We start from the raw sequence: 25577 nt of genomic DNA on the forward strand, positions 1-25577 counted from the left end.
ATATGATATAGCATGCCCACTTCCTATCTAATTCCCCCTCAGATCCACACATCCCTTTTGTTTGTACCCATTCCCTTGCTGTGTTATTTCTCTGTATAGAGAATTTTCCAAAGTTCCTTTTATTCTGTTGCTGGCTTCCCAAACTAGATATGCCAGATATTAAAGCCATCAAAGCTTCATCGCCTAGAGTCTAATCACTTGTTTTGCCCTTAATTGGGGAAACTGAGAACCCTAAAGATCCCTCTCATTTTCCTGTTTTTCTCCTGTTCCTCAATTTCAGAAATATCTGAGCTAATACTTATGTGAGGAAACGCCCTGCTTGTGATCAAAACTGCAGGACAATTTTAATATTTCTGTTGCTTTATTTATTTTAATTAATGACAGAAATGATGAAAGAAACATTTGGGTGCAGAACAGAGTTTCCTTGTGCCAGACTTCGAGTGTTGAAAATGGCTGTACAGCTGTTTTTCTGTTCAGACTTAGAGTTCTTTACACTGAATGAATAGAAACCCTGATTTTATTATTTAAATCCCTTTCTCTTACTGTAAGTAGTTCAAGAACTCCAAGTGACCAAATCTCACTGATAATAGCAATTATCTGTGAAACAGAATACCCATTAACTAAACTCATTTAGGGCTTTGTGAAGCTATATTACATTATATTACACTGTACATATTTACCTGGCACCCTCAACTGATAGCTAAGGATTACTTAAGAACCACAGTGACAAAACCAGAATAACAAATGGCAAAGCTACATTATATGAAAGGGGAAAAGAGAATAAAAATCCTCCTCCCCTCCCCCTGCCTCAACTCCAAGTCTTAATTAAAGTACTAAACTTGATTCATACCAGTTCTGTGTACGGAAATTCTCCATGTTGACTGAAACTTGGCACATCCTTTTGATTTGGTTTTAGCAACTGCTTGTGTTTGGTTAAAACACTAGTGATTAAATCTTATAAAAAGAAGTAATTCTTTTAGTCACCATGAGACATTAGTCTGGGAAGAGAGTATGAATGGTGCCAAAGGAAAGAACAAAGAAATGCTGCATTATAAAATAGATCTTCCGCTTGATCCAACACAACCACAATCTCTACTGGGAGTGACCTTCTCAGAAAACTGCACCACTTTTAGCTAGAGATGGATCTGAGATGCAAAATTTGAATCCAGATTTTGAACACCACCAATATTTGGCAGAGTACAGATCTGGAGTTTAGGGTTGACCCATTACAGAAATAGTGTCCAGTGGGGAGTATCTGTTTTCATACAAAATATGTATTTGCACAAGTTAAAGACAAATTATGTGGACCCATTCATGTTTATTAAGCAGGCAGACAGCAGCATTTGTACATTTTGCAGGCATGTTTTTGAAAACCAACTGAAAATGTGCCCCCAGCCCCTCAATGGTTTATCCATCAGTAAAATGGATATTGCCTTCAACCAAGTACTCTGTCCACTAGATCACATTGCCTCTCAAAATGAGGTGTGTGTCAGGAGTCACTGCAGATCTTTGAAGTTTGCACATGGTCACCGGACAAAGAACCTGTGTTCTTAATCTTGGTAACGGAGCCATAAATAATGTACGGTCGCTGCATTTCGATGTATTTGGTCTTTAGATGTTATTAAAATAGATTCATATAAAACTTGGGGGATGGAACCATTTCCAGTCATGTATTTTTGCTTTCATGCTCAGTGAAGATTCAGTGCTCATTTGTGAGAGCATCAAACTTGTGCCAAATCAACTTGAATGTCATTATTGCCTCTTTTTTTCCATAGCAAATTTAGTTTGAGGCAGATTCATTACAGTTTTTATTCTTCTGTGTAATAGGACTGTGTGACGCTATCCCTTGAATTAATGAAAACAGGTGTCTTTTTGTGTTTCTTTGCTCCTGTTTACCCTTTAGCAGCCTCCCCGCCCACTTCTTTCTTTGAGCAGAGATCTACTACTTCTTTGTTCATGAATAATGTGATATTTTCCAACTCAATTACTTCAGAGCATCAAAAGAGGTTTACGAGGTGTTGTGTATTGTCAAGTTACCTGAAGTGCACCACTCAATGGAAATACTTGTACATACTATCATCACTTTACATATTTTATAACCCCGTCAACAGAAACAATAAGTGTAGAATTCAAAAAGTAAGTGAACAAAATGAATCATATTTTGTGGATTGAGTATAAATCTGTGGAAAATAACTTTGAAAGAACATTTATGGTCCAAATAGAACAAACTGCAAACATTTAATAGAGGTCTAAGATCTTTCCTTAGCTTTAATTCTCTTTTCTGTAAAACTGAGGAACTACCTGAGGATGGATACATATTCATGTTAGTGGGAATCTAGATAAGACATAGAAAAGTAAGGAGCTACAGTTTTGTAAGTGTTGTTTCATTATAGTGGAAAACACTGGATCAGAGACAAAGCTATAGAATGCTTAAAAAGAGACAGCTTAATGACAGAGTGTGAATCAGCAAAAAGAAGCTCACGCCGAACACATTCAGTCACATCTGGTATTACCAGACAGGGTGATGTGGACATAATTTAACTAGATTTCAAAAAATATTTTATATTGTACAATCACTCATGGAAGACTGAACTGAATAATCAACAAGTATGGTCTAAGAGGGTGAGCCACTTGAGTAGCTAAAGAAATGTCTTGAGACAGAAAAATATAGTATTAATTAATGGAAACACCTCTGCACAGACAGGGATGACAAGCTCTGGGCCACAAGAAAAGACATTAGTTGCAATTTAATTTGTTGTATACAGTGATCACCATTAAAAAGTAATCACCTGTCAACAATTACAGTTACCTCAATTACCTCACAGTGATAGCTGTATTGCCAGAATTTCCCCTTATACTTAGAGTAGGAAACAATGTAGAAACCTAGAAGTAACTATGGTATTCATTGTCAAATGTTGTCTTTTAACAATGACCACTATTTTCTACAGTAATTGCAATTTTGACCTTCTTATAATCATTTGTGATATTTTCCTATTCCTAGAATTGAGCTGTTGTCAATGTAATAATAATAATAATAATAATAATATGATAAATGCTTCCTTTTTAATTTAAACCATTGTACTGGTGACCTGGAAGAAGTAACATTCAGTCAAGTAACAAACTGTAGGTATAAAATTGGGGAGAGGATAAAAAAATTAAAGCAAATTGCAAATGGATACTTTAAACATCAACAGGGGGTGGCAACTTTAAATGCTGGCCAGAGCTACCTATGAGCCCTAATTGGTAAATGAATACATCTTCAAGCCAGCCTGTTCCCTCTCCTGTTTCCTGTTGCCCCTCTTCATTTCCTCCATGTCCTTACCACCATCATGGGCTCCAATCTTGGTTGAACTATCTGGAATGAACTGGACCCAGTGACGTTTCAGTATTGACCACTATACATTGACTGTACAGTAGCATATTCTCAATCAAAACCAAACATTTTAAAATGACCTTATATATTTTATAAAGTAATATGTCACTTTTCTCCTGAAATATCCAGATAATATAATGCAAACATTATAAGTAATATAAAGATTTCACCATATGGTCAAATGAATTTATCCTGAGTAAGGACTTGAGGGTTTGGCAACATGATTATCTCTATATCATTCTGAAGCTGTACGAAATGGAGAGGTGGAGGTCACTTGCCACGAGGAGGCATTGACCTCACCTAGAACTCATTGATTTGCAACAAAATGCATTACTCCAGAAAGTGGTGTGTGATCATGACCAACCAATGAAGCATCTTTTTTTTGCCTTTCTAAGCAAGACAAATCAATTCCAATTGAATAAGCTGTGGAAGAAGATGGTCAATGTCTCCCTTTGAGTCCAATTGATCCCCTTTGATCAATGGTGTTTTAACACCACAATCACTGAAGCACAGAGTAGTAAACACACATGCATCACATTTGTAAGTGAAAAACTACACTTTGTGAAATGGAAATACAACATGGGATGAATAGCTTTAGAGGGCAGATGAAACATTTTGCTTCCGCTCCTTCCAAAATATGCCATTTCATAGGCTGGCATCAGAAGCACAATAGCTGAGTTTCCAGGCGGCTGACACTAATGCCGAGATTCTTGCCACAAGAAGAGTGGACTTCCTCACAGTCATTCCTTGCTTGGATTGCTGACGGTGTGGAATGATCTCATCCTTCTCTTCAATGCCACAGAGCCAGCAGCAGCAGATGATCAAGAAGAGCCCACCAAAATGAATGGGCACTGAGGGCTCTCAGCCCCTCACGTGAGGCACTCCGAAGTTTGTAGGACTGGGTTCAGAACACAGCATTATCAATTCACCTACCATCTTTCAAAACATTCTGTATCTTCAGATACCATTAAAAGCATGACAATCCTATTGGCATACATGGTATTTCATATGGTTCATATGGTTCCATATTCTATGAACATTCTAAGGTCTAGATTGTGCAGAGTGGCCCTGATTCAGTAAAACACTGTAAGCCTCCAATTAACAATCCCTTCCAGACTTCTCTGTTGCTTAAGGGAACACACGGGCCACACTATCCTTTTGGGACGGAATGCTGCAATCTGTTCCCCAGTGCACCTGGCATGCAGAAGCCAGAGGAGAGGACATGTCACTTTTCGCCCACTTTGAAGTGATGTGTGCCCTCATGCCCTTGCACTTGTCTCTGACCCTTGTGCAGGGCATGAACGTGAGAAAGGCAGCTTGCCCCCTCCCTGTGCAGCCATGCAAGAGACAGGGATAATCTGACCCTAGGTATAGGGAAGTCACAAAGACTCCAGTTAAATTAATCTTGCCTATGCATTGCCACTGTCATTTTGCAATGGTAGTTCCTGTAGTTAATTGGAATTCCTTTAGAATACACCTGCTTTAAAAATGACAGCACCGAAGAATGTACAGATGCTTTTTAATAGTGCTATGACTATGGGGGAGATATTCAAAGACACAAAGGGCAGTTAGGCCCCCACCTCCCGTGGAAAATCACTGGGAGTTAGGCACCCAGCTCCCCTGAGTGCCTTTGAAAATGTCCCCCATATACTATTCAGCTATCATAGCCATATTTATTGTTCACGTGCCAGGGCTAGAGAAGGTTAATTTGTAAATGGATTTGAATGGTCGGACCTTGCTCAGTTACAGTGACAGTTTAAAATAAGCAATGTATATTGCAGATGTCAAACAAAATCCCTTCACATCACTTACGCTGTAAATATTAGTAGCTATGATATAAATTACATTTAACATCCAATTACACTCAACTAAGTGCCTGATCTAATAGCAGAGAATTGAATGCATCATGCAGAGATTAAGTAGGCACATTTAGACTTTGTACTAATCCTTCTTGAAATCGGTCATGTTTTTTGAACTTTTGCTAGCTTTACGAGCTATATTAACACAAAAAAGATCCATTCATTTGCATTAGCTGATGCTGGGAATTTTGTTTCATTGCTTGTAGCTTCGATTAATTGTATTTTACTTATTTACTGTTAAAATCTTCACTGTGGAAGACCTTAAAATATTTTATAGCATGCATTGTTGGAAATTGTAATATAACTCTTTTGAATGTCAAAGCATTCCCCCTGAGCTATCAAAGTGGTCTGTCAATTTAGATACAAAAAAAATCTGAAATACTTAGGTTTTTATATTTGATAAACATTATATATTTATTCCTAGTAGGCATGTTAGAGACTATCAGTCGTCTAAAACTAAATCCACACACACTGAGGACAAACGGTGTTGAGTCTAAATAGTACTGCACTGTATATTTTCCTGTATTAAGCTAATGCAGTAATATTTAAAAGTGTTTCTTAAATATCCAGACAATAGATGCCCTTTCCATATGGTTTTAAGTTTCATACAAATACAGGTTGGATTGGAAACTGGCAGTTGGTTTGATTTATTTCTCTGTTTACCATTGCAGACAAGCCCACTGGATGTTATGAATGTGACATAATACGACTCAATTAAGGCTGAATAAAATAAATGGAACGAGTGACTCCCCGCAATTATATCCAAGTTCAATATGATATTGTAAGTTCAATCGGAAATATCCGTACTGTTTCAGTTACAACTGAAGACTTTTTAAAAAAAAAAGTATTGATAGACTATAAATCTGCAGTAGTTACTATTAGATGGAGAAAGAACAGGAGTACTTGTGGCACCTTAGAGACTAACTAAGGTGCCACAAGTACTCCTGTTCTTTTTGCGGATACAGACTAACACGGCTGCTACTCTGAAACCTATTAGATGGAGCTATTTTTATATATTATGATCAGAACTTTCAAACCTGGGTGTTTAAAGTTAGGCATCTAAAACCATATTTAGGCATCTACATTTTGTCTAGGTGCCTGAATTGAGGCATATATATTTGAAAATTATGGCCTAACTATAGAATGCCATTGCTGTGCATGGTGTTTTACAAATAACTAAAGAAGACCATGTCCCAGCCACTAGGAGCATATAAATTAAGTAGAAGTAGAAGCCACATCACCTGAGAATTTTAAAGCTAGACTGGAAAAAGTACAAGAAAATATAGCACCAGGAACAATTCTGCATTGTCAGGAAGAAAGGATTAGATGATCTACAGCGGCTTTTTCATCTTTAATCGATGTGGTTCTCCACATCATAGTAAAGCAGTTGAAATGTATTATTTTTTCATTTGTTTTTATACTCTGAGCTCTCCCTTCCACATGATTCATTTAAGAATGTTTTCTCCATTTTGGCTACTTCAATGTAACTGAGCCAAAAATGAAATATATTTCTCCAGTGAATTAATTTCTACCTACTGCTGTGCTGTAATATATAATTAACATAAGATGAGATTTAATTATTTAATTACTACCCATAAAAGCAGATAAGTATTGTATGGCAAAAAATAAATAAGAGTTTTCACTTTTCGGTATCCTGTTTACCCCTCAAGAGTGACCTGATTCGTTCAAGTTTGATATATACAGAGAGAGGAGTAAATATGTACTATGTACACAAGGGACATAGGGTAAAATAAAGAAATGGTTTGGCTGGACTATAATGTTGTGATCCCTTGAAACAAAGCTGTTTTTATAATGATGTGTGGTGACTAAAGAATACATTGAACCCAAGCAACTGCCAAATGTTATTCTACCATTTCGAACATTTTGCAGTATTCTCATTTTTCCTTTAGAAACTGCTGTTTCGAGATACTTGTAACTCAGTCACTCTGGGTGAACTGTGACATACACGGACAAATATGAAAAAATACATGCTTACATTGAACAAGCAAAATTTGGTCCTAGGGGCACAAACAGCTAATTGCTGCTCTCAATGGGTTGCTTGTGATTTCTCTATGCTGGATCCAGTATAAGAAATAAATGACAAATTAATACCCTGTTTGATTGAGGGGGTACTCTGAACAGTTTCCTGATTTCTTTACAGTCATACACAGAGATGATTCATTTTCCACGTGCACTGAGCAAAGCTTTCTCCTGATGACAAATGTTAATTGTGCTGAATTTTATCTGGGGGCAGGTTCAGCAGAGGCATTGAAACATGTACTGGTTGCTGAAGACTGAGCTGAGTCAACAAAATTCATTGCATCCAAAGCATATTGGTATGTTGTTTTTTCAACCAAAGAGCCAAGAGGTGAAAAGCAAATCCTTTTATCCAGCAAACCATCCAGTCATCTGAGCAATTACTTGGTTAAAGCAAATGATGTGCAGATACTGTAGGATGATAAACTTAAAAGTCAATTCATTAAAAAATACTATTCTCCTTCAAGAAATAATTTGTTTTTTGAAGTAAATTGAACATAAAGAGCAGGAAGGAAGAAGAAAAATGTGAAATTTTATCATATCATTTCAAGTTTGATTATGTCACAGAAAAAGTAAATGGCAATAGAGTATAAAGGAACCTAATCTATAAAGGAAGTGAAAAAGGTTAAAGAAGTCAACAGTAATTAAATGGTGATTGAAGCTGAAAGAAAATTGATCTGTGTTAGCTGAAGGCCATTCTTGCCTTTTGGGATGTTATGCATTGGTGAAGAGGGGAAAGAAAGGTTTTTACTGTTTTGATATGGAAATATATGTCACATCTTTTTAGCCTATGGCACTGTGACTCAAGACTGCAGTGAATTTCTGGTACACTGATTCTAGTGTCCTATACATGCTTGTGGGTATTGTGTAAAGATAAGATGCTCTAACAAAGCTTGGTGGGGTCAAAAGTCATGGGAGCTTCAACAGTTTGCATGCTGTTTTGTCTCAGGCAGGAAAGAAAAGCACATCGAAGCAACAGAATGTATATAGTGGTAAACACTAACACATCCATCTACAAGCTATGCCATATCCCGAACTCAGAGTGATGCAAAGATGCAGCTGGTCATTAAAATCTGGAAGTATGGTGTAATATTCTAGAGGGGTAAAGTCTGTAGTAGCCAGTTTGCTAATTGCTTAGATGTGGTGGCTTGTACCAATATGATTTAAATATCTACATACATTTAGTTTCAAAAGAAAGTTAAAAAATTAATGCCACTGCCCATTTCTTAGAAGCTTAGAGATTTAGGGTATCCCAAGCTAAAATCTCACAAAAGATGAACATGAGAGTTAATAAAGGAACATATCCAGGGCAAGTGGTTGAGAGATTACTGTGATTTAGGTTTCTATCTGTGTATCTAAATCAATCAGCCTAGTGAAGTTTAACATGGATGCATTCTCCATAACCAAAATATTGACAAATGCCACTGAGAATGTTACTTTTCAGTTCATGCAAAAAGAATCACGTTTTCTAGAGTTCTAATAATTTTGCAAAGACCTGTACCTCCCTCCAGATATTCATCTAGGGCTTGACGCTACGAGGTGTTCAATATTTCTTGTGAGGTTTGAAACACCCTCCACTCCCTCATCAACACATCACAGGTGATGCTCAGAACCTTGGTGGATCAGGCCAGTAGAGAGTTTAAACTGGATGACTGTTTATAGGTGGTACCTGTTGCTGAAGGAAACCAAACCATGCCATTGATTTAAATAATATGTAGCAACATTTATTGACTAGGGGCCAAATCTTGCAGTCCTTACTCAGTCATAATGTCCATTGAAATCAATGGACGTTTTGAATGAGGAAGGGCTCAATCTGCCAGACTGCAGAATTTGACCCTAGCTATGTTGATTTGTCAAGAGCAGCAAATTAAAATGTGAAAAATCAAGTAATTTGCATTACTTAAAGAATAATAGACAACTACTAAATGTTCTTAGCTACAGTTTTTATAAGCTTTTTGTCACTAGAGAGAGTCGTAAATACATACAATTAATAACATTCATGTTAAAAAAGAAGTATTAATTCCTCCCTTGGTGAAGGATTAGGACAAATAAATAAAGCATGCCAACCTTTTCTCTCACAAAAATCTTATGGGAATATTTTCCATTCTGCAGTTTATGTGGCGCTAAATGCCTGCCATTGTCTAGTTCAAGCTTGTCAACTGCGACAAAAATAAGAATCATTTGAAGGGCCACTTCAACAAACAACTCTAAAAGAAAAGCTAATTTATTATAAAAAGGCATCTATATTTCTTGCAACCAACTTCTGAATGTAGAAAAATTGAGACATTTAAATCTGAATGAAGACCTTCCTGAATATTAGCAAGCATTTAGATTTTCACCAGTTAAGCTGGCATGTGTTCCGGAGAATTCCTTATGTCAGTCCTGGAGGTACTGATGTCTTAGTTGCAATTCTGGTCCATTCGTTCAAGCGTAAAATAGCATCTGTTGAATCAGTAGCTCAGTAAGTGGTATGGCTTTGGGCTTGTTCTAGTCAGAAGGTCACATACACTTCCAGTGCTTATATAAATATCATTTCACGTTATAATGGCACACTGATATCACCATTTATAACAGTCTTCATCAGTTATGTTTTATTGAAATATTGAATCTTATTGATCTACCCTGATCATGCAACACCTGTTCATGTTAGTGATCACTTATTCATATGAGTCATGCCACTGATTTCAATAAGCGTTCAGATAAGTGTGTAAGAGTTGCAGAGATAGGTCCTAAATCCATATCTAAATAAGTGTGCTATACAAACACTCAATCCAACTCCCACAGGCTTCAATGAGAGTTGGACCCTTTATGCATTTCTAAAGTTCATGCAGACTTAAGTAAATGTGTAGACATGCTTTAGGACATTCACAGAGGTTTTTTCCCTCCAATGGAAAAGGTGCTTTCCCTCATGTAACATAATGAGTAATGAAGGCTGATGAAGCCATTTGGCTCAAATTAGAAATTAGCATCCTTTCACCTCTAGTTTGCTGGTTTAAATCCAAGTCAGAAGGTGACCAATTAAAGCTACAGGAACTGTTTAGAGTGAACAATTTATTCAATGAACTTTGTCAGTGGGGGCAATTTGCAAACAGAAAAGAGACTGTTTCACAAGAGAGAACCCAAGGACTGAATGGGCATGGAGAAGAAACTATCCTTTCATCCCAGGGCAAGATCCCTCCAGGTCAGGGTACAGGCACATTAGCAGAGTTGTGGTAACGCTTGTTCTGCAACTGTCTAAGCGTTACCTGTTCTGCATATAAATAGAAACAATATTCAGCCATAAGCTGAATATAGCTATTATTTGTGCAGTATTTGGGGTTTTCACATTAAACCTTTCCCCTGAAAAGCAGGTCTAGTGTGCTTTGTTCATTAGAGATGTAGCTTGACATGTTTCCAACCAGCTTGGGCTGTGTTAGTGGAGCCCATCACATTCCTATCAGCCTACCCTCCTTTTATTAAACATAAAGCCTTTCTTCCTCCCTGCCCAGTACTGATAAGTTGACCTCCCTGCAATACTAGCCTTTCAACATTTAGAAATATGATTCTGGATGAATTCTGGTTGTAATATAGTCCCATGCTTAACACTTCTCTTCTCTGTGGCATTTCCCAACATCTGCACAATGGTGTATTTGAAGCCAGAAAGGGAAATGATTTCTTTTGTGCCAAATATAAATGTTTTGCTGTCATCTAATTGGGGCCGCCGTTGAATTGCAGCCCAGCAAACTCCAACTCCTGTTCATACACTGGTGATGGTTCCTTGCACCCTGATCCAACAAAGCACTTAGGCACGTGCTTTACTTTAAGCACATAAATAATCCCATAGATTCCAAGTCAGTGAAACTACTCATGTGCTTAAAATTAAGCTCATGCCTAAGACTTTTTCTGGACTGGAACCATGGTTATCTTGAATTTTCATTTTGCATCATTCAGAAAATACATACTCTGACGTGTTGCTAATACAGGGCAGATTATATCACTCTCATTCATGCTGAGTAGTACTTTACTCTGCAATAGTCTCATTGAAATCAATAGAACTGCTCAAGGAGGAAGATATTATTCACCATAGCTATGTTTGCTAAACTCTGAACCATAATTAATGGAATGAATATTTATCAGCCAGACCATAAGGAGGACATTTTAGTTATGAAGCACAGGCCTGGTTGAGCTGTGTAAAAAAATTATTCACAAATAAATTATTTGTTGATTGACAGAAACAAATAATGAATAATTTATTTAACAAATGTTTTCAGTCATCCTTAAAGCTGGGCGGGAATAGTGTGGGGAATTTGTTCATTCATAATTTACTCAGCAATTGATGGGCGGGGCGAGTAACAAATAAACTATTTACCATTATTATATGACCAGCTTGTCAGGAACGTGTGCATGACTACAGCTGCTATTGTGGTAACAAACAATGAAGCATGGATACAAGTTCATCATTATTAAGCAATAGCCAGTCTTAAGAGACAGCAACCAAAGCATACCCCAGGCATACATATACGGTTCTGCCCTACTTTTATTAGTAGACCACCTCCATGAAAAAGCCAATTTTTGTCAGTTCCTGGAACGTTCCATTTAGACATGTTTTACTGTATAATTTTACTGTATAGTTTTACATATTTTACTGTGTAATAACAGTAACATCATTGTAGTCGAGCAATCCACTGTTAATGGTTAATACTAATATATTAACAATAAAGGAGTTTAGTGCTTGTCACTCCCCATGCACCACCCTGAAAGTGCACTCCTACTGTAAGTGCCTTTGGAGAGCAATTGTGATCTGAAGAAATTCTTCATTCTTGAAAGAACTCTTTTTATTCTCAGTGGAACACTCTGGAATTTTACAGATCATCACAGAAAAAAGTTTTTTGTTAATAGTTGGTGAAATAAGCCTAAGGAAAATGTGTACCTAATCCTATTAGCTGAGTTAATATAGAATTATTAAAAGCCTTGATACACAGGATTTAACACAATCTTTCTGGCAGGGTGTGATGTAATCTATTTTTGTTCCTCAGCTAGCAGATGGCTTACCTTTAAGTAATTTCCAATATGTTAGGAGATCAAAAGCCATCCTCATGCCACCGAGGCAGTAATCGTTCCTCTCTGCTGGGGGTTGCTTGGTACTGTGGTGGGGATATGCAAAGGCTGCTGGCATTTCCACACATAGAAGGCCGACATTTCTTCAGACTTTGAAGTTAATAATCCTTCAGAAGTTGAAAAACTGAGGGATTTTCAAAACGCTTTTAATGTTTTATATGCCATGTGCTAAAGTAAATATCTTAAAGTAATCATTGAAGGCTGATGCTAGGGAGTATTTACAACACCAAGCACTGTAGCCAAGTGCACCCTATTGCAGGGTGTAAAAGTACGCTGTTTTGCTGTGGTAATGGTATTCTTAGAAAGAAGAAAGCTCCGACTATGCTGTATGATCCACTGTCAAGAATGTTCTCATAAGCCTAATTCACCCAGAAAGGCTTGACTGCAGCTGTATCAGAAATACTATAAAGTAGACCTAAATGTGGCCTCAAAGTGCTCTACTTTTATATTCTTTTTTATTGTTGAAGCTGATTTATTGTGCTAATATGACTTTATTAAGAATTCTGTTTGATCATTTCCTCTCTGCAGCAAAATGTTTTGTTTTCCTACAGTCAGGAGACAGGTCTAAAACGTGTTTAATGGAGTTGTTTCAGACAATAAAGTGAACATGATTAGGATTGGTAGTGACACCCTCATTGATAGTATGCTTGTAAGTTTCCAATGCCGAAATATCTAAATGGCCTTGTATCTATATCCATGTCTGCTTTAGCACATCATTTCAGTGTAGGCTGTTTTCGTTTCCCTCATTGGATCAGTTACTCTTCAGCTGATGATTTTTTGGGGAGGAAAGGGGTTATGAGGGAAGGGGGCTGGGGTGGGGGGAAGCATGTGACATAGAAAAAAAAAATTAATAACATGATGAAGCACAGTAAATCTGATATGGGCCTTTCCCTTAAACCAGGGATTCTCAAACTTTTTTTTCACGGTGTGAACTACATCTTAATAGAGAAATGGTCTCCTTGGCACCACTCTCCCATTTGTGATTGAGCATAACTTTTCTGTGTAACTACAGCTATTGTTTATGTTAAGCTATTTGTGACTCTCTTTTTAAATGATTCAGCATTTGGAAACAAAGTTAAGCAATATGATCTGACCAAAAGGGTCTCTGCAGACCATTATCTCTCTGCAGACCACAGTATGGGAACTCCTGCCTTAGACTGAGTAGTGCAAAGCGTTTTAACAAAAACACCTCATTACAAAAGCAGCCCAGCTCTTTATCGGCTTTATAATATCTTGAATTTATATAGTACCTCTCATCCAAAGATCACATAGCACTTTGCACATGTTAATGAATGTCATAACATCCCTGTAAAGTAGCTAAATATTATTATTTTTGTTTTACAGAAGGAAAACTGCGGCACATAAAATTCTGTGGCAGAACCAAAGGAAATGACCATCTATCTCTCTCATGGCTTAAAGCAGCTAATGATCACTGGTAACTGGAATATTAGCTAGTAATCATTGGTCAGTGGACATCTGATGACTAGAAAGGGACTATGAGTTAATGTATGAAAGTAGGACAGAGATGACACAGCTCACATGGCAGGCTGTGCTTATGCAACAGATAAGATCATGGCTATGAGGAGATAAATTGCTGTGATGATACACCAGTGAGAACAGAACTGTCTCTGTGCCATAGATAGCTTTAACATCTCTGTTAGGGGCACCGGATACTGGCAGAAGTTAGATGTTAATGAAGCTGGGCTGCCCAATGACCTTGCCCAGGAAGGAAAACTTTGAGAACATGAAGCAGCTAGCAAGATTATTGGGCTCTATTGATGGTTATTCAAATCAAATCTCCCAAATGATCACTTTGCAAGTCTTTTGCTTCACTGTGCTTCCTAAGGGATGTATTAATGACATCACTGAGGGGCAGGCCCAGGTGTTCTTCTCATGACTTCTCTCAATGCCCACATAGCCTCCTTCTGTGAGGCTGATCAAATTTTATATGGGGGTGAAGGCATGAGCACTTTGAAAGCAGATCATCACAGATTTCTTAAGGTGTTTGGGAACATAAACCACTCTCCTGCCACACTCATAAGCTGCCCTCTATTTGGCTCCTTTGCCTACTAGCCACTTATACACATGCCGCCATTAGTAGAGCCCATGCAGCTGCATGGGAACATCCTGCTGCATCAGCTCTATAAGCCTCCTTATATCTGTCTTTGCTTTTCTTCCATTCTTAGCTCATTCTGTTGTTATCATCTGCCACCCACCACCACCATGATGTCTGGACCACATGTCTGCAACTGCTGACTCATTTTTTCCATCTCTTTATACCCCCTGTCTTCCCAAGGAGGAGCCAGTCCAACACCATGCTACGGCCATCGCCTAAGAGAAGGTGTGACATTCTGTTCAGGACACCCAAAATGGTAAGCTATTGTGTTACCACTCTGCCCCAGCAAGTGAGAGTATTGCTGCTGCTAAGCTGTGTGTCAACTCTCTGACACACCAGCCTGTCTGCCTTGCCAGCAAAAGCCTGGAGAGAGTGACAGTCTAAACCTTGCCTTTCAGGTAATAATCAGTGAATTCCAGTGTCTGAGTTCCCCAGAGACTTCTCCCTGTAGTGTCCAGTCCCTCTCACTGTGATGCTCACAGAAACTATTAAGTTTGCTGCCTCCAAAGAGACAGCGTACACATCAGCCTGTTAGGTTAGCTGAAGACTCAAGGCTTGTCTACATGTACAAGGCTCCTGCCCTGATGGACAGGGAGAGAGCTGCGACCGCCCTCTGGTGGGCAGAATGGGGATACCCATGGCCATCCCGCCAGAAGCAGAGAGGCAGGGCAGGAACAGGAACTATAAAAGGCCGCCCTCTAGCTCAGTTGGGGAAGAGGTGTCAGAGGAGCAGAATGTCTCTCTCCCACTGCTGGAGCCCAGACCTGACAGAGGCAGCTACAATGCCAGAGACGCAGAAGGACTGCCAGAGCTGCCGGGCACCAGGGACCCCGAGATGCCGCTTGCTGTGTACCCGAGCGAGACCGACGACAACCCCAGACCCCATGGACTGAGACTGTAGGAAGGAGTCCAGGGAATCTGAATAGGGTTTTGCTGTGTGAATGATTGCAAGCCGGCCAGCGTGTTGCAGTCAGATATCCCCGCTGACCCAGTGGCAGACCACTCCACCACTGTTAGGGCCCTGGGCTGGGATGCAGTGGAGCAGAAGGGCCTGCATCCCCCTACCATGCCTCTGCCAGGGGTGGCAGCCTCCCCACTTTGTGGTCAGGAAGCCTGCATTGATTTGGCCCCCGCCTGAACTAGGGCACCCGATGGTTTGTTGATTCATCCACCAGAGAGCTAATCTCCCCTAGACTGCACGGTTGCTCTGCCTGACAGCAGGCCAGAGCCCTGTACATGAACAGATTGCTGCCCTGCCCTGATTGAGGGCCCAGGCGAATAGACTCTCTACTGCTCTACCTAACTGACTGTAGGTCAGAGCCCCTACTGGATTACAGCCCTGCCTTGATTGAGGCCCCGGGGCAGATAGACTCATTGCAATTCTCCCAGGCCACTGGCCAGAGCCATTAACTGTGTGTCGCCCTGCCCTGATTGAGGGCTCTGGGCCTATAGACTTATCGCTGCTCACCTGCCTGCAGGCCTGGGACGCTGTGAGCTGATTTTCCCCTGAACTGAAGCACTCTGGAAGTGTTGTAGTGAGGGGGAGTGGACTCCTGTGCTGACAGATGGGGAGAGAGCCACGACCGCCTTACACTACATCAACAGGAGAGATTCCCCATCAGCATAGACACTCCACCTTCCTGAGAGGTAATAGCTGTGTTGATGGGAGAAGCTCCCACCACTGATATAGCTCTGTCTGCTCCAGGAGGTTCGTATAACTACATCACTAAGAGGTGTGGATTTTCCACCCTCCTGTGCAATGTAATCATACCAACATAAGTTTGTAGTGTAGACCTGGGCTCACACTTCACTTTAATACACAGCACTGAGATGGTTTTGTAATAAAGCAAGAATATATTATTCTGTTCTTTATTAATAAAGAACAGAAATTTAAGTGATACTAAGCCAGGGGAATATAGACAGGTTTGGTTATGAACAAAACAAAACAAAATACACTTTCCACTGACTAAAACTAAATTTTAGCAAGTCACAATCTTTACCTAAGCAGTTTTCATACTCACATAAATTACCAGCACCTCTAGCCATCCAGGCTAGGAGATCAAACTTTCACAGTCTCAGAAGATGCTGTACCCTATGCCTCCTAGTGATGGGTTAACTCAAATGGGTTTTTGCTCCCCTTATATAACCCAAAGTCCATTATCTCTGCCACAAGAGCCAGGAAGGCTTCCTGGGGTGGAGACTCTGATCCCTAGGGAGCTCATTAAGTTATTTCCTCTGTTGTTTGTTAACGTGATTTCTTTGTTTACCTTATATGTAAATGTACTTTCATGCACAGCCTCGACAACATATTTTAAGGATCTATTACCAGCACACATACATAACTCTTTATACATAATCTGTACATGCATCACACAATGAGATTCACGACCAGCATCTCACCAGTTTTTACATATCTCACTCGATACACTTTTATAGTACAACAACATTGTATACAATCAGCTACTTCAATTGCTTATTCTTTGAGGTTTGGACCCCTTTTCTCCCCCGGTGGTGTCTGATTGTCACAGAAGAGTCCTGAAAAAGAAACTGTGAGCTGCAAAGTGACCACTGGGGCTGCTGGGAAGTGTCCCACTTCCTGGGATCTATGGGATCAATGGAGAGGAAAATCTGTGAATTTCAGGCGAAGAAGATGAAAGGGGAAGAAGGCATTTGGGTAGCAATAGAAAGACCCAGATGTGTCAAACACAAGGTTTTGGGGGTGACTGAGACACACCGAGAAAGGAAGAAGAAATTTTTGGCAGCAGTTGAGGGAAACACTGGAGAGAATGGGAACATTTTGGGAGTGATGGAGGGGACAATGTCTAGCAAATGTTGTCCCTCCTTGTGCCTCATGTTTCAGAGGCTATTTTGCCTTATTGTCACTCATTTTGGGATCTGCCTCCAACACCGTGGTATTGGTGTAACTAGAATCAATAATCCAATTCCTGGCACATCCCAGGGGATTCGTGTCCATATACCTTCATGAAACAGAAGATAGGAGATCTCTTTGCCCATTTTCTTCTGGACTCAAGTAAATGCAGAGACATTCTTTGTATGTTAAACTGTCACAGCAGGAGAACTGACTGTGACACTCTGTACCTCAAAGTAGCATCCTGAAACTCCACCACAGTCATATAATTATGACATGTACAAAGTATACTTGTGAAATATCATTTTAAAAGTCTTGAACATTAATATCCAGTTGGATTGTATGTACTATCATTGTATGTGAAGTTATGAAGTATTGCTATCTGTGCTATTGAAATATGTTGTGAGTTTGGGAGATGCCCACAGCCAGATTTTTGTCCTTACTGAAAGGAGCACCCATCACTGGCCAGATGAGCATTGATGGCCCATCAAAAAAGAATCCACTATCCCAGATGCTCCTTAGAGAAGGCACATATGCAATGGAGACTGCTTGACCAATGGGGACTGCCTAATCCCAACATCATAGCAAGGATCTTCCTAGAAACTGGAAGAAAGTATAAAAGAGGGGCAGTGACATCATCACTTGGCCTCTCCCCGCCCCCCATCTCAACACCTGGAAGAACGACTGGAAGATAAAGACTCTGAACTGGGGAAGATTGGTCCCAGGCTGGAAGTGGGTCCAGTCTGTGTACTGAGGAACTGTACCATCTGTTAGGGTGAGATACTGCTTGAGTCAAATCCTGCTTAGTCTGTTTAAGTTAGAATTTAGACTGCAAATTTATTTTTGTTTCTCAAGTAACCAACTCTTATCTCCATACCTGCTACTTATAATCACTTAATCTATCTTTCTGCAGTTAATAAATCTGCTTTATACTTTTCCTAAAACAGTGTGTCTTTGGTTGAAGTGCCTGGGGAATCTCAGCTCAGACTACAAAGGCTAATGTGTGTCCATTCCACACTGAGGGAGTGGCAAATTAAGCAATGAGCTTACACTGGTCAGGCTTCTGACCAGTGGAAGATGGTACAGTTCTGACGTGCAAGGCTGGGAAGCTGGGGGGAATTGGCTGAAGCCTTCCAATTGATGGTTCATGAGTTGCTGGGAGATCATTCATGTAACTCAATTGGGTGTGTCCCTGCCTGTGGATGGCTGTGTAAGTGCAGTACCTACCAGAGGCCTGTAGCTTGACAGTTGCATCACAGTGTGAGGGACTGCCCAAGCTGGTGAGTTTGGAGGGCTCAGTGGTCCCACAGTTCCAGGTTGGACCCCGGGGACCCTATCACACTGACTCAAAGAAATGTTGGGGCAGGGCAGTGCCAGGGCTCCACAGTTTAAACAAAAATTATGCTAAAGCATGTCCAGAAATATAGCCTCAGTCCAGCTTAATCAAACTGAGGTTGCAATAAATGGAGCCATGTTTACAATACATTTACAGTCTCTGGAATCAACTTAATTTGCCTAAACATGAGTAGAGAGATATACGGATCATCACATTCTCTATGCCAGGGTTCAAGAGCTGAGTACAAAAGAACAGAAAAGGAAGTGTAACAAGAACATTACTCATCCACCATCAGAAGAAATGTACAGTTCTGGGCTTACAGTATGCAATCTCTTCAGAGATGGTATCAAACAATAGCAAGTCCAATCAATTAACAGTGTGCTATAGAAACATACAGGAAGGAAGGGAGTCTTCCATTCCACTTTAGGAGTACCTCTCAGTATAATTGGGGGATATCAAATGAGAATTCCTTTCGTGGCACTTGTCTTGAAGAAATATTTGAGCACAGGGGAGTCCCTTTCAGATACAGTGCATGGGAAATCAAAAGTCTAAAGCCCCTGCAAGTTAACAATAGGTATCTCAGAAGGAACATGAATCTTGTAGTTATTAAAATTCTCCTCTCCAGTCTGCTCTTGGATTTCTATTTCACATCCTGTGCTCCTTCCATACCTAGACAGCATGTGTTCCTGCCATACACAAGCTGCACTGGATACAAAATCAAAGGGCTATGCCAAGTGGAAAAGAAAGGACTGAGTCCATCACAAGGGATAAAGGTGGTAAACAGCAAATATGAAGTATTCACCCCAGTTTAAAAAGAGCTTGTCCTCAAGTTCAGAACAAGTAACTCAGTGTCTAGGGTTCAAGTCCCTGTTTGAAAAACAGCTTGTAACAAACAGACACCTTAGAGATTATTCAAATATATACCTGCTGCATGGAATTTAAATTCAGTACCTAAAGCTTTAAAAAGGCTGACATATTAGCTAGAGCTAAAAGAAACAGCTCTCCTACCCTCACCAGTACATGGAACAATTATGCACAGAAATCACTTTGATATATATTCCAGTACAGGCCAATGGTACACTTACACACAAGCCATTGCATCCTGAAGATTTCTGGACTTGAAGGGTTTGTGAAAATGAATACGAGATGAATTCTGTATATATAGAAAAAGCATAGCACAGCAGTGACTGCACAGCACTTTCTGTATTCCTACTGTGTACCAGGCAAAGATTTTTCAGTTCATACATCATTCACAACTTGCTACAGGGATTCCACAAAGCCAGTACATACCCTTTACACAAAGGAAGAAAAAAAAAAGAGAAAAGAATAGATTCAGGAAAGAAAAGATTCTGAAAGAATGTCTGCTGGATGAGTAGTAGTCAGTGTCAGGGCACTAACAAGACACAAAGCCTACCAAGAAGCAAAATAAATAAGTCAACAAGAATAGCGTTCCCACATTCTCAAGTCACTCTGAAATGTCCAGAGCATTTCAGTCAAATTATTGTGAGGGAATGTCACTCCCTCACCAAATACAGGTGCCATGAGGAGAGGAACCAAAGGAGACAGCAACTCCTTCCTCCTCCCCTGCCTTGTGTACCCAGAAAATATATGTAGCGCCATTTGCACTATTTGGCATGTAAAGTACCAGTGAATGAAGGAAGGACGGATGCCTAGAGATGAGTGTTAGAGGTTAAATGCCACAAAACTTACTCATGGATATGTGATGGTTGCCATCTTGGCTGTGGATTGAGCTGAGGGCCTCCCTGTCACTGTTCAGGGCAAATGCAGCTGTATTTCCCCTTAGGCATCCAGCAAGGACACCTACTGTCAGGCTTCCAGATCCCCGGACATTGCCTTTCTGGGAGGAGACCTGCATCTCTATCCCTTCATACTGGATTTTTTCCCCCCACAGGCTACACTGTTCCCTGCCTACACTGTGTTATCCCCATCATAGACAGTTTGCCCAAGGACAACTGGTTGCTTTCCCTTCAGAGGTGGTTAACAAGTGTAATTGTTACAGTTATAAGGTGCCGCACAGGACATCATGGAAACCTACTTTATTGTTAAGGTAAAAGCATTACAGAGAAAACATATTAAAAATTAATATAAGAACATACATGCATGATAATAAGCTTACCAGAATTAAACCCAACCCTCACATGGATTCTGGCAGGCACAGTCCTTCCAACCCACATCTAAGGGGGGTTTGGATTAAGAATTGTGGTTACAGGTCACCTCAGCACAAGCAACCAGTCCTTCTACCCTACCTTAAGAATTGGGACCCTCCATGAAGCAGAGATGCTGTTTGCTGGCTCATGAAGAAGGCCTTGTGCCAGTTTAAAACCAGGTTATTTATCCAAATAATCTTTCTTTATCTGCTGGTCCCTGGATAATCCAGTTTGAACTAGTATATGGATAGCTCTCCAGGGGAATGGCTTCAAAGGGCTGATAACAGAGGAAGTATATTAGCATCCCCCTGCTCCTAGAGGAGGTAATACAACGCACCAACAATGGTATTAACCCTAATTTGATAAACTTTAACTTAATTCCATAAGGTTTGTTCAGGATGTTACAGGATATTGTCAGTCTGTCACACTCCCATGCTCAAAGCATGAGCTTCTTACAGCTTGAGCTAAAGCTCTCTGACTGGGGTTCTAACTGACTCACATTCTCTGTGGATCAGGCTCAGAGGGGGGGACCTAACACACAAACATACCCATCCGTGGTGCTATGAACAGGGCCTTAGTAGGAAGATACCATCTCTAATGGAAAATAATTCAGGAAGTTAAAAAGCAGGAGCAAGAAGGTGCAGGCATAACCTAGACCTGGATGATTTTCTGAGTTTAGCTGTTGTTTTGAGAAAGAAAACAGGAAAACAAGTCTTTGCTGCCCAAATATCCGGTCTGAACCAAGTGAGAATCTACATGAAAGGTAGGTACACAGTAAATGAACAACCTCTATGCACACACTTGAAATAAAAGCATGGATGAGAACTGATATTGCCATTAATATAATTGATGGCTGCTGCTAATCTCTACCTCCATATTCCTTCTTGCATAATCTTTCCTAAAGATTCTTAATCCAAATCTTAAAGAAACTGTTCACAGAAGAAGACTATTGAAGAACATTCAGTACACCTCTACCCCGATATAACGCTGTCCTCGGGAGCCAAAAAAATCTTACCGCGTTATTGGTGAAACCAAGTTATATCGAACTTGCTTTGATCCGCCGGAGTGCGCAGCCTCTCCTCCCCCCCCCCGGAGCACTGCTTTACCGTGTTATATCCAAATTTGTGTTATATTGGGTCGCATTATATCAGAGTAGAGGTGTATTTATGGCAAGATATGGTATTTACATCACCACAGATACTGCATGTTGATCAGTGGTCAAAGAGTAGGTTATGTGTAATCTACAGCACACTAGGCAACACTGTTACATATTCCCAGGTCCAGTCCAGATGTGTTCTGGAAACGCACTGCACAGTGTGTTAAATGCTTTGGAAAAGGCTATGCTGCCATTTACCCACTGGTAATGGGTGGCTACACCTGTCTTATCTCCCTTTATAGATTGTATCTAATAAAGGTGCTAACATACTCTTTGCAGAAAAAGTATTGGTTACACATGCATCATGGTTTATCCATTGTTTAAATGTACTCATTAGCAGGGATCCTAGAAATCTGTTTGACACAGAAAAACGCAGAATTTGCATTTTTACAGGGAATCTTTCGTTTTTACATTTTGTGAAAAACTAAAAACATATACAGCAACTCTTTACTTAAAGTCATCCAATGTTAAGTTGCTGATCAATTAGGGAACATGCTCGTTTAAAGTTGTGAAATGCTCCCTTCTAACATCTTTGGCAGCCGCCTGTTTTGTCCACTGCTTGCAGGAAGAGCAGCCCGTTGCAGCTAGCTGGTGGGTGGTTGGAACCAGGGTGGACCAGCAGCTCCCCTATCAGCTCCCCCTATCAGCTCCCTACTCCCCTAAATTCCCTGTGCAGCAGGTGTCCCTCCCCCCATTGCCATGTGCTGCTCCTGCCCTCTGCCTTGGAGCTGCTCCCAGAGACTCCTGCTTGCTGTATGGGGGGAGGGGGGAAAAGGGGGGCTGTCAGGGTCTCCTCCTCCCCCTTGCTCCTGCACCCCGCTTACCCCATCTTCCATAGGGCAGGGGGGACACACGATGGAGGGAGGGAGCTTCTAGGCCAGGGGTAGGCAACCTATGGCACACGTGCCGAAGGCGGCACGCGAGTTGATTTTCAGTGGCACTCACACTACCCGGGTCCTGGCCACTGGTCTGGGGGACTCTGCATTTTAATGTAATTTTAAATGAAACTTCTTAAACATTTTAAAAACCTTATTTACTTTACATACAACAATAGTTTAGTTATATTTTATAGACTTATAGAAAGAGACTTTCTCAAAACGTTAAAATGTATTACTGGCACACAAAACCTTAAATTGGAGTGAATAAATGAAGACTCGGCACACCACTTCTGAAAGGTTGCCAACCTCTGTTCTAGGCAGTAGCTTCTGTCTCAGGTCTCAGCAAGCTGATTTAATTAACAAGGCAGTGTACTTAAGCCTGGGGTCAATTACTTAAAGGGGAAATGTGCTTTTTTTTTTTAAACACACACAGGGTGCGTGCCTCTGTCTGCCCTGATTCGCTTAACATCATTTCACTTAAAGTCGCATTTTTCAGGAACATAAAACTACAACGTTAAGCAAGGAGTTCCTATATTAACTAAATGTTACTGAACGTACCAGTGTCACTTATTCAATGCATGCAACCTCCCTGGGGTTGATTTTGTGGTTGATTTTTGAATGAATTTTAAATTGACATAGCTGAGCATACTCCAATAAACTGCTTCCAGCGTATAGAGGTTACTCAATGGCAAATCAGTGTTCATGTTTTCATGCATCTCAAATTTCATGTCATGAGTAATTAAAATTTTGAAAACATGCTAAAACCAGGACTAATTCAGAAAGTGAGTAATGTTAATATACAAGCAATATTTGCTTTATTTTTTGTGCATTTAAAAAAAAATCTTAAAATAGAGTATACATAGAAGTATTTGGAATATGTAAGAAATATAAATTGCAGTTCTATTAATTGTACTTTATTATAATGATTGATGGCACTGGTAGGCTTCAAACTTGCTTAAAAATTGTAAATATATCAATAAAACAGTGTGTCCAACTGATACCTATATATATTGCGGCTAGGGAAACTAAAATTCAGGATTTCATTTTAATCACTGAAAATGTGGATTTTTATGCTCTTTTATTGGAGATTTTTGGTTTTATTATCATGGAAAACTATGTTCATCAGTAGTGCATATGTCATGTTGGGATGCAAATTATCTTCAGATATGAATACACGTCTTAGTGGAGAGCTAAATATTAGTATTACCCAGGATAGCATTTGGGCCCTGAAACAGAAAACTGGGATGTAGATTTAGTTCTGACTCTGGTTCTATGCTCCTCCAAAGTTCAGTGTCTTTTGGGAGGGCTCACAATTTTGGTTTAGCTGATTCTCCTTCACTTTGTATCTAGGATAGTCACTTAAGCCAGTGGAAGGTGAATATAAATGGTTGTAAAAAGCTACCACATCATAATGATAGTGGTTTACTCTCATTTTACAGGCAGTAAGTGACTACATAAGACACAAAGCAGAATTGAGATCTACAGATTTAGGGGTTAACTTCAAAGTTTTGTATTTCTCAAAAATTTGCAGGTGTAAAGATTTGAGGTTTCGGTTGGATCTCTCTCTGCTTATTATAGTGATGTATTGCACTATAGCTGGCTAAATATCCAAGGGAGTTTTTCAGAAGAGAGACCCCAGATGTAGAATTTGTTTAACACTAACAGTACACAAGCTGGAGATGATTATTACATGGGGAGCTTTCAGATTCATACTGATGCCCCATTGATAAATATACACACATTAGTTTTTATACCATTCTGTTTACATGTTAATATATCAGTGACCATATCTGATTAAGTCCTGATTCCATATCCATATATGGCTATCTGGGGAACCATAACTGGGTTTCAGATTGTTGACAAACTATTTGCATCAATACATTTTCCAGTGTTTCCAATATGTTAATACAGTTAATCCCATGGTCAGATATACTAAAAAATCCCACCCCCCATCCATTTTTAATCAGTTAAAGTTGTTCATTACATACTCCATATTGTAAAATATTGCTAAATCTATTGCTATCCTGTGATTAAGCAGTCATGTTCCTTTCTTTGCTTTAGACTATCAAAACTACTAACAGGCCTAATAGACCTCAGCTTATTGCTAAGCCTACCTTAGTTATTCTACCATTTCTTACATTTCCCTACTCACACATCTTGTATTACAGCTTTAAAAGCTTCTATTTAACTATCTTAAAGCATATTAATATGACCTAGTATGATATATAATTTAATCTTGCACTCTAAGATCAAGTCAGGAGTTATAGGTCAACACTTGAAACTACTTGAATGCACTCTTTAAAAAGAACTGACTGGATTTCCAATTGACAGTGTGTCATCAAGATTAGACATTTTGTTTAGGTCAGGCTCCTAACAACCTAAAGATATTGTCTTGGATGTGACCCATCATATACAATAAACTAAAGTGAGCTATTTGTTTTCAAAGGTTAAATTCTGCCCAATATTGGACAGGTGTATCAGGGAGGGAGAAGGCTGCAGCCAGCCCGTCAGCGCACCCACACTATACCAGAGCAGGAATGCTTCTTCTGCTTCTGCTTTGTGTACTAAGAAGAAATCTTAGCTACTATGACCTCTGGTGTTCCATGGCTCAAAGGGGACAGGATTTGTTTGTCTGGGGACACAACCAGGCCTCTGGCTCTCCTGTGCACATACTGAAGCCAGCAGCAG

The sequence above is a fragment of the Chrysemys picta genome, chromosome 2 (genome assembly GCF_011386835.1).
Source record: "Chrysemys picta bellii isolate R12L10 chromosome 2, ASM1138683v2, whole genome shotgun sequence".
Taxonomy (NCBI): Eukaryota; Metazoa; Chordata; order Testudines; family Emydidae; genus Chrysemys; species Chrysemys picta.